Below are 10,393 nucleotides of genomic sequence, written 5' to 3' on the forward strand. Positions count from 1 at the left end.
CACGAACAAGTCTACTAAATGCTCAGTATGGAAACAAAAAAAAGGCAATTCATAGAACTATTCATCATGCATCCCAGTAACAATTCAGAGAAATTGGAAAAAACAGTATTTAATTTTGGGCTAGATGTTTTAGTTATTTTTTACTGCATTTTAAAAGGGAAATTATTTGCTTTAGTAGCTTGCAAGGTAAATATTTTTAGTCTTAGACCCAATTCCTCAAAAACGTATAGCATCTACTTTAATCTAATTTTATGTCTCACAAAATATTAACTCCAAGTTGTTTTCCAAGCATTTACATTATCCCAAGATGTATTATTGATGATAAATGCTTGATATTATGTTGTATCAATTTAATTCTTGCAATATACTGAATAGGTCTTTGGCTAAGAATTTAAATTTTTACAGTTTTTTGGCCGCAATAAATAATGTGACCATAGATGACTTTTTATTGATACGAAATATTTTGTATATTTATGGGGCATATGTGAGCATTTGTTTTGTGAATAGAATCTGAAATGATCAAGTCAGGGTATTCACCGTATCCTTCACCTTGAGCATTTGTAAATTCTGTGTGTTTGTAGCATTTCAAGTCCTCTCTTTTATCTACTTTGAACTATGGAGCTGAATATTAAGACAATTGACGTCATTGAGATAGAGGGTAGAATGATGGTTGACACAAATATATAATACATTGTTGCTAACTATAGTGACCCTACATTTTTACAGAATATTGGAGTTTATAGCTTCTAAGTGTATGTTTTTACTCACTAACCAGCATCTCTTCATCCCTTACTCTCACCCTCCCACCATTTCAATTCTCAAATGTCTATCATTCTATACTCTATGTCCATGAAATTAGCTATTTCTTTTTTTTAGCTCCCACATATGAGTGAGAACATGTGGTATTTTTCTGTGCCTGGCTTATTTCACTTAGCATAATGTCCTACAGGCTCATCCACATTGCTTTAAATTGCAGGGCTTCATTCTTCTTTAAGTCTGAGTAGTATTCCAGTGTGTATGTAGACCACATTTTCATCACCAATTTGTCTGTTGATGGACACTTAACGATGCTTCCAAATCTATGGGAATATGCTGCAACAAACATGGGAGTACAGTATCCTTTTGATAGACTGATTTAGTGGGATTGTTGGATGAAATGGTAGTTCTATTTTTAGTTGTTTAAGAAATCTCCATACTGATTTCCATAGTGGTTTTACTAAATTACATTCCCACCAGCAGTATATAAGTGATCCCTTTTCTCCATATCCTCTCCTGCATCAGTTCCACAGCAGCCTATTTCCAGAAGAGATATGGGTGCAAGAAAATTGCCCACCATCTTCTCTCCGTCCTTGGCTGGGTGGTGGCAGTGGCAGCATCAGCCTCAGGGCAGGATACAGTCCTTTGGGGGCTTGGCACTGAGACTGGCACCCACTTTGGGTCTGGCATTGAGGAGGAGGGTGGGGTCACTCTCAGTGGGTGCAGTGCTGTGGAGAGCACAGTTTGTGTCTGAGTCCCACAGCAGCCTGCAGTGGTGATGGTGGAATTTGTCCTTGGGATATGGTAACGTGCCTGGTTTCCTTCTGCCTTTTTTTTTTTAAACACAGCAGTGGAAGGAGCAATGTGGGCCCCAGAACAGGACACAGTTCTCTGGGGACCGAGATCTTCCAATGACACCATGCTATAGCTGCTCAGGGCTCAGAAGCCTGAGGAGCTCACCCTGAGTACCCTCTCTGGAACAATGCCTCTGCACAACCTCTAGACAGCTTCTCATGTTCATCTCCAGGCCCATGAGAGTGAACAGACTCTCTCCATAGCTAGGATTGTAAAGGCTCATGGTCAAAATGTGCAGCCCTGGTGAGCTCTCACTGGCCCTTTCCCCACACAGGAGTTTGTCCCAGCTCCCAGCCCATCTCTGCCAAGCAGACTGCCTTGCTTCTTTTTTTTTCTTTGCTTTCAATGCTTTCCTGCCACTGCTCTGTTGAATTCCAGTGTTTTCTTTTTCACAATCCATTTAAAGTGTGAATACCTACATGCTATTTTGGTTCCATTCTGTGGACAAAAGCTGCATCTAGTCAGCCATCTTGCTCTGCCATCCACCATGGACATGTTAATAAAGCAATCTTACGTAGCTTTGCTACTTTGACTAGTCACTTAGGGTAAATTTCCATGTGGGGAATTGTTGGGCCAGAGGCTATAATTATGATATCTATCCTGGTATACTTCACCAAATTATTTCTTGAAAGGATTATGTTAGTCATAAATAATCATATTTCTTTTCACAGTCTTTCCAGGATTGAGACTTACTTCATTTTTTTCTTCTTTTCTATACAAAAGGTTACACCTCATATTTGTTAAATATTGCATTTATTTAACCCCTTAGCCAATTTGAATTTATATATATTTACTATTTGTATTTCTTGTGAGAACTGATACTTCAAGTCAGTTGCTAATTATTCTCTGGGAAACTGGTGTCATTACTTACATTTCTTCATTCATGTTGTTCCCATCTAGGCAGTTACCAGAACTACCTATTATACTTTGCATTCATAGACACGGTTTTAATGAATAACTCTTGTCCACTGGCTATTTTACTCATTGATTTGTCCCTGAAATGGAAAGGTATGCAAAAGGTTGAGGACAAACAGTATGTAAATTAAAAAATGCTATTATTAAATAAGTTAATAACTGATGAAGAGTAATCTCTAGTCTGTGATTCAAGAAAATATAAGAAAATTATGGCAAGTTTGATGGGTTACTTTAGAGTTGAATATTCAGATTCAGTTCCCATAAGTTTTCAAGTATGCAATTACCTATTTGAAGTTTAGTTAAAATGAAGAATTCTGTGGACAATTTCAAAGCATGCTTTTTTTTAAAGCGGTCTTAAAGTCACCTAGATATAATTGAAAACTTAGCTGTTTGCTATAAATATTTCATAAACAGACTTTTCTAGGCTATTCTGGCATTTGTGGTTAAATAGGATCAAAGTTTCAAACAATGTTAATATTTATGAATTTTGTAACTGATTTCATTTTGTTTTATGAAATATATAATAGGGGTTCTTTTATATAATATTCTGTATTATTATTAATGCTAACAATGTGTTGGAGGCATTGGGCTATAATTACGTTAAATAAAATTTTTAATTACATAAGGAAGTTTTGTTATTATGATATAATGATAACAAAACAAGTTAAGGCACTTAAAAATGATAATATTCAGTATAAGGAGTAAAATTTATTTAACATTTGTTTAGCATGCACTCTGTGTAAGAATCTCCTTTAGGAGGGGATCAGCTGACACGGGGGTCTATTTGAGGGTGGAGGGTAGGAGGAGGGAGAGTATCAGAAAAAATAACTATTGGGTACTATACTTAGTACCTGGGTGACAAAGTAATCTGTACAACCAATGCTCATGACACAAATTTACCTGTATAACAAACATGCACATGTACCCCTAAACCTAAAATACAAGTTTTTTAAATAAAGAAAAACATCTTTTAGGCATTATGCATGTATTAATTCTTTTAAGACTCATTACAACACTTCAAGGAAGTATCAATTTTACCTTCAATTTGTAGATGAAAAAAAACTGAGGCATATAAAGCTTAAGCTTGAGAAAAATATGACAACAGATATATTTAGATGGTGGGTGTATATACAACCTATTCCCTTTCCATTTTTCTATTATATTCAAATTTTCTATAATGAATATACATTCCTTTTATACTGCTAAAAATAGAGTGTACTTTTAAAAGCATTTGCAACTTTCATGCTGCCAAGGGTACATGTTTAGTTTTATACATGTACACATAGAAGACAAGTGTCAGTTTCGGCCATCCAGATGCGCTTTTTAGTAGTCACTATCGGTATATTTAGTTTTACCCACAGGACACAGAGACAGAACAGTCAACATAAGAAAAAGCTATCCTTTTTCTTCACGAAATAATAAGAAAAAAAGATGTAAGACCTGATCGATCTCACAAGAGGAGTGTGCAAACAAACAGTCTCCTGGTGAAAGCAACAGGAAAATTGTTATTAGGCAGAGTTTTTCTTGGAGCAAAGGCAAACAATAGTTTGCCGCACATGCCAGCTGAAAATATAGGATGTCACAAAGATTTTTTTAGCCCTTATGGTGATGTCAACTGCAGTGAATATACGCCCCCTTCCATTCTGAAAAGTGAAAGCTTAGAATTCAGAGTCTTTTTTTACAACACAGTTAACTCTAGCAAAAAGACAAGTGGCCACCTAAAAAGGCACACACATCATGTGATAAAAACGGTTTAGTTCCATTCATCTGACAAGCAATTATTGAGTGTATAACATGCACAAGGACCAGGGAGTGCTAGGTACTAAGAATATAAAGATAAATAAAACATGCTCCTTGGCTTCTCAAAGGTTTTTACCTCATGGGGATACAGACATGCAAATAGTTCATTTTAGAATAATGGGGTAAGTGTAAGAGAAGCTTTCAAACAGCTGCTCTTTTTGTGACATGCAAGAGAAATTGGATAAATATATACCCTCAAGGGATTACAGTTGCTACTAGATACAAAGACCTCCGTTATGTGCTAGGCATATGCCTGCCCTGTAAACTCTGTGAAGGCAAGGACCGTGCCTATTTTGCTCTTCATTATATCTGGCCTTAAATGATAGGAATATCAACTTTGTTGCTTCCTTCTCCCATCCTCAGATGTTTCAAGAACAAAGGTTGGCAAATTATTGGTAAATCTGGCCCTGTTTTCATATGGTTTATAAGCTAAGAATGGTTTCTACATTTTAAATGGTTATATAAGTACCTATGTAATGACCTAGAGTTTTATCCCACAAAGCCTAAAATGTTTACTATCTGGCCCTTTTACATTAAAAGTTTGCCAACTTCTGTGTTGGAAATTGGAAAGCAGAGATGGTGAATGGGTGATGGACAGCTCCATACCATATTGTCAGTTCTTGCTGCATAAAAGGAGTTGAATCTGTAGTAGAGTTAGAGGAAATCTGAACCAACAGTAAGGATAAATAAAGAGAACAATATTGTTCCAGACAGCCAGTGAGTCACTTAGAAGTCATTTGACTCTACAAAAAGGCCTTGGTTAGACTGAGATTTTTAGGTACAAGAAAAAGCATGAATTATTTCTTTTCTATATCTTTCACATCCAGCATATAAGGTCTGGCACATTTTAGGCACTCAGTAAATCTTTGATGGATGAATGAATAAATGAATTTATGAATCCAAGAGGAGAAAACTACTTTACATTTTAATTTAGTCTGCACTGAAGTTAACTATTCAGCTTTATTGCTTTTCAAGAATTACAAAATATGATAACTCTGATGAACTATTCTAACCTGATATCACTAGTTGTGGCAAGTCATAATACCACCTTCCTCCTCCTCCTCCTCCTCCTCCTCCTCCTCCTCCTCCTCCTTCTTCTTCTCCTCCTCCTCCTCTTCCTTCTTCTTTTCTCCTTCTTCTGTTTTTAAAAGGAAGATTACTTGACAAGTTTCATGTAGTACAATCTACCTAAAAGGGAACCACAATACAATGAAAGATTAAAATCAAAGCCTAAGAATTTCATACAAACACCAAAACGAAATTTCTAAAGTATTGGTATTATACCTCTAATTATTTTCCTATCAACATAAATAAAGCTTAAGCATACATTCCCTACAGGTTATTAAATGAAACTAGAATTTAAAAAGAAATGCCAAAATTTTGTACTTTAATTGCAGATACAGCTCCTATATTGAGTTTTACAAAAAAAAAAAAAAAAAAAAAAAAAAAAAAAACCATGTATTTCAACATGCATCCAAACTGTGTTCAATGTAATGTGGTATAAGGGCAACATCTAACTTAATTCAACTGCTCTAATCAAATTCCATTTACTGCTTCAGCACATTGTACAATATAACTAACTTGAAAAAACATGAAACTTTTTTTTAAACAGTTTTAGTTTACTCATCGTCACTGTTAGATCCTAGAGGAGTGCTGTGTTCAAAAACACTGAGCTCTTCATGCCTGTAATCTCAGCAGTTTGGGAGGCCAAGGCGAGTGGCTCATCTGAGGTCAGGAGTTCAAGACCAACCTGAATAACTTGGAGAAACCCCGTCTCTAGTAAAAATACACACACAAAAAAATATTAGCCTGGCGTGGTGGCGCATGCTTGTAATTCCAGCTACTTGGGAGGCTGAGGCAGGAGAATTGCTTAAACCCGGGAAGCGCAGGTTACTGTGAGCCAAGATCGTGCCATTACACTCCAGCGTGGCAACAGGGTGAGACTCTGTCTCAAAAAAACAAAAAAACAAAACCCTGAGCCTTAATTAAATCTTCAGAACAACCCTGATTTCCACTTAGAGAGTAAGCATAAATCAGAAGCTTGTATTTAAAAAACTGCTAAACTGAAGATTTTTCTTTAAAAAGGTTGGCTAAGATTCTGTGATCAGGATCAATTACATTCTTCATTCACCACTCATATTAGACATGTTAGACATTCCTCCCATGCTGTTCACCACCATATATGCATGGTTTTCTCTACTGTAGTAGCTGCTGTTCATTGACCCTTGGTTACCTCTGCAATGTTTGACTGAAAATTACTGGAATTTTCCTGTAAAACTTGATTTATCCACTCATGCTGCTCTAGTCACCATAGCTGCCTCCATAACCACTACTCAGCTGCTGGCTGGTTGGGCCACTGTAACTGAGCTGGTTTGACAAGCCCATGACTCCCATCATTTTTTTACCACAACCACCACCACTTGCTCCCATTGTAGAATTCAAGAAGAATTCTATGTATCTGTGTTGCATATTTGCTTTGTCTTTTGACATAGTTGCCACAGCATCTTCTGAGTTACAAACTCAACATTTGCTTCACCAGTTACTCTAGCAACAGGACCAAATTTAATGTGTCCTCTCCAGGACTGAGCAGTGAAAAAAATATAAATATAATTCTCAGTAGCTCTGTAAGGTAATCCATACGTGCGTACACAGTGCCCCATTGTGCTCTGGAAGGTAGAGTCACCATCCTTATATCTATGATCAGACATTCCTGAAAAACAATAATTGAAGTTTCTTCCAAATCTATCTGACTCACATCCATAGCCATCATTATAACCATTATAATCATTATAGCCACCATAGCTTCCACCATAAGGACCACATCTCATCGTCTCAAAGCCAGCTCATCTGCTTATGCTGTTATACCCTTTGCCAGCACCAGGTCTGTCATAGGGACCTGACCAATGCATAGCCATAAATTTTTATAAGTTCTAACTTCAGCTCTATTGCTCTGAAATATTTTTATATACAGGTACCCTATTCTTTCCTTGTGTTTCTCTAGAACATTTTCAGCTATTTCCTGTAAAGCATATGGCCTCTCCGGTACTCCTTTCCTGGAAATCCACCCTCAGTGCTATGCCATTTGGCACGATTTCCAACCGTGAGAAGGACTGAACAATTTCTTCCTTGCTTCGTCCAAAGGGGAGTACAAAGCCGTCATTGGCCACATCAGAACTATCTGGACCACTATGCTTCAACACCCAGTGCATTTCAATGTTGTCTGACTTGAATACTGAAACATACCTGTGTCCCATACTTTCTTTGTCTTTTTTCAGGGTCAATTTGACCTCATACTCTCAAGTTCAGCAAAAGTCCTATCACTTGGTCTGCCTTCTCTGGTGTAGATGAAATGAATACATCGAGCCCTATTTTAAATTTTGCACTCAGAAAAAAATCCACTGCATTTTATTGGCTGAGCAAGACCAGCGCAATCCCTGGACCTTCACTATGAATCCCTCTCCACCTTCAGTGCCCAACATCATCATCTCTTACAGGATCTAACATTGAAACAGACTAGACACCTGACTTCAATGTGACTGGGAAGAAAATCTCCTTTTTTTTCTTTTCTGTGTGTTCATGTTCATGTCTGTTGCTTTCATGGTAACCTAACTTTTATCTACGGTTTGTTTAATTCATCTTTAATAGAAACTGCTTTAGTCCATGTGTTTCTTTAATTTTAATTTTATTTTAGATTCCAGGAGACATGTGCAGAACATGGACGTTTGCTACCTAGGCAAATGTGTGCCATGATCGTTTACTGCACAGACTAATGGCAGACCTCTCAGCCAGGAGACAGTGGGGACCAACATTTAACATTCTCAAAGAAAACAAATTTTAACCTGTGTGGTTTATTTCTTATTTTCTCAGCTTGTCTTTGAGCCTTCAAATACCCATTTCAGCACCTATGATTTTCTCTTATTATGGATATTTAAAACCCAAGAAAGATAATTTAAAAACTAAATGAATGAGAACATATCACATATTTGTTTAGGTCTGGTTGAAATGTTATGTATTGTAGGATCTGGATGTGATATGAATGTATATTTTATTGGTTTTAATTTAAATTGACAAAAACATGCTCATTATTGTTAAGAAGTCAAACAATTCACAAATCAAGGAAACAGTTAAAGTGCCCTTTGACTCTCTTGGATTATCAGCCTCATACTCCCCCCCACTTATTTACCAAGGAAATATTTTTGCTGATCCGGCATACCTTGTAAATTTTTGTAGACATTTACGTACACACATATACACATAAAGAGTGTTTTATCTTTTATTTTGAATAAGTGACACAAAAAGTCATAGTCTCTATATATTTTCGACCTACTTCTTTTCCATGAACCTTTTTCATATTAATACTTCATCTTAGCTGGGTGCAGTGTCTCAACTTTGGGAGGTTGAGGTGGGCAGATCACCTGACGTCAGGAGTTAGAGACCAGCCTGGCCAACATGGTGAAACCCTGACTCTACTAAAAATACAAAAATTAGCTGGGGATGGTGGCACTTGCCTGTAATTCCAGCTACTCAGGAGGCTGAGGCAGAAGAATCCTTTGAACCCAGGAGGCGGAGGTTGCAGTGAACTGAGGTCAAGCCACAGCACTCTAGCCTGGGCAACAAGAGCAAGACTCCATCAAAAAACAAAAAAAACAAAAAACAAAAAACAAAAACTTCATCTTATTGACCATTTCCATAAAGTTAAATAGCATATGTATAGTATGACTCATTTTATTTTTGAGTTCATCTTTACAAATGAATAATCATGTTATTAAGAGCCCTGTAGACATTCATGTGGATTTCTTCATATTCCCCTAGTATCTAGCCATTTATTTCACCTTTTCCCATTTTCTCTCTTATCTCTTTATTCATGTCAGTACTGCAGGTAGGAGACTTCCTAGGATAGCATCAATTTTCTTGGAATATAGTGACTCATATATCTATAAAATGAGCACTTATTCTTTCCCAAGAATATCTTTAAGATGTCTTCACTTTGTAAGTAAGTTTTTAATTATTTCTCAAACCATTCTCTAGGCCTGCACTATATTCTTTTCAACTGTGTGACAATTCGTCTAATTTGGGACTGTTGGTCCATCTTTTTTGTTTTCCAAAATTAAGTAAACAGTAAATAGAAGCAGAAGTAAATTCAAACGTAGGACCACTTTTAGGCTGTCCGCATGATATAAACAGCTAGATGGAAATGATAAACCTTTCAGTCTCCAACTGAGAGTGGTGGCTCAGACAGTAATATATAAAGTGCACTAAGAGAAGGCATAACTACATGCTGTGGATGTGCAAAGGAGGTCTTAATTCTGCTTGGAGCACTCAGAGAATGCTTTAGAGAAGTAACAATTTATCTGAGCCTTTAAGGAAGAATTTTCCAAGAGGGCTAGAGGAAAAGGGTATTCTGGGGAGAGGAGAGAATGTTAAAGAGGGCATAGCGGAATGAAAGTTTATGTTATGTTCACAAAAGAGCAAGTAATTCAGCCACTGTGAATAGAGAGTGTATGTTGGGGCCAAACTGACAAGGACTAAGGGATAGGTAGGGTCAGATGATGCAGCATAGACTATGTTGAAAAATGTAGACATTATTTTGATAGTGATGGAAAGCCATGGGAACATTTTATACGAGGGCTTGGAAAAACGAAGCCTGTGGATTAGAACAAGAGTCAGGACACATTTTAGGCTTTGTAGGCCACATATAGTCTTCACTGCATATGCCTCGTTTTCTTCTTTGCCTCACTTTCTCCTCTACCTTTGCCTTTTCTTCTACCTCCTTTCTGTCCTCCACCTCCTTCTTTCTTTACAACTCTTTAAATAGGGAGAAACTCTATCTATCTCAAGGGCCATGTGAAAACAGGAAAAGGGCTGGATTTTGACCTTGGGCTGTAGTTTGAGGGCTCCTATTTTAGAAGATAGTGGCTCAAAAGTTTGAGGTAATTGTAGACATTGTTCAGTTTCTGTCTCCTTGGACCTTTAGGGCTGGTGGGGGGGGGGGGTGGCGACTGAGGTGATTCTAGATCTGCCTGGCAATGCTTTCCCTGCATAAGCCTGGACATAGTGTAGGTTAGGG

At 37.2% G+C, this 10,393-nt stretch overlaps 1 pseudogene; it reads right to left on the bottom strand.

Annotated features, from left to right (window-relative positions):
- Positions 1–6,523: 6,523 nt before the first annotated feature.
- Positions 6,524–7,808, bottom strand: LOC116535241 (annotated as a pseudogene).
- Between the last annotated feature and the right edge of the window lie 2,585 nt (positions 7,809–10,393).

Source organism: Sapajus apella, unplaced genomic scaffold (assembly GCF_009761245.1).
Source record: "Sapajus apella isolate SASKATOON/1434 unplaced genomic scaffold, GSC_monkey_1.0 scaffold93, whole genome shotgun sequence".
In the NCBI taxonomy this organism is placed as follows: Eukaryota; Metazoa; Chordata; class Mammalia; order Primates; family Cebidae; genus Sapajus; species Sapajus apella.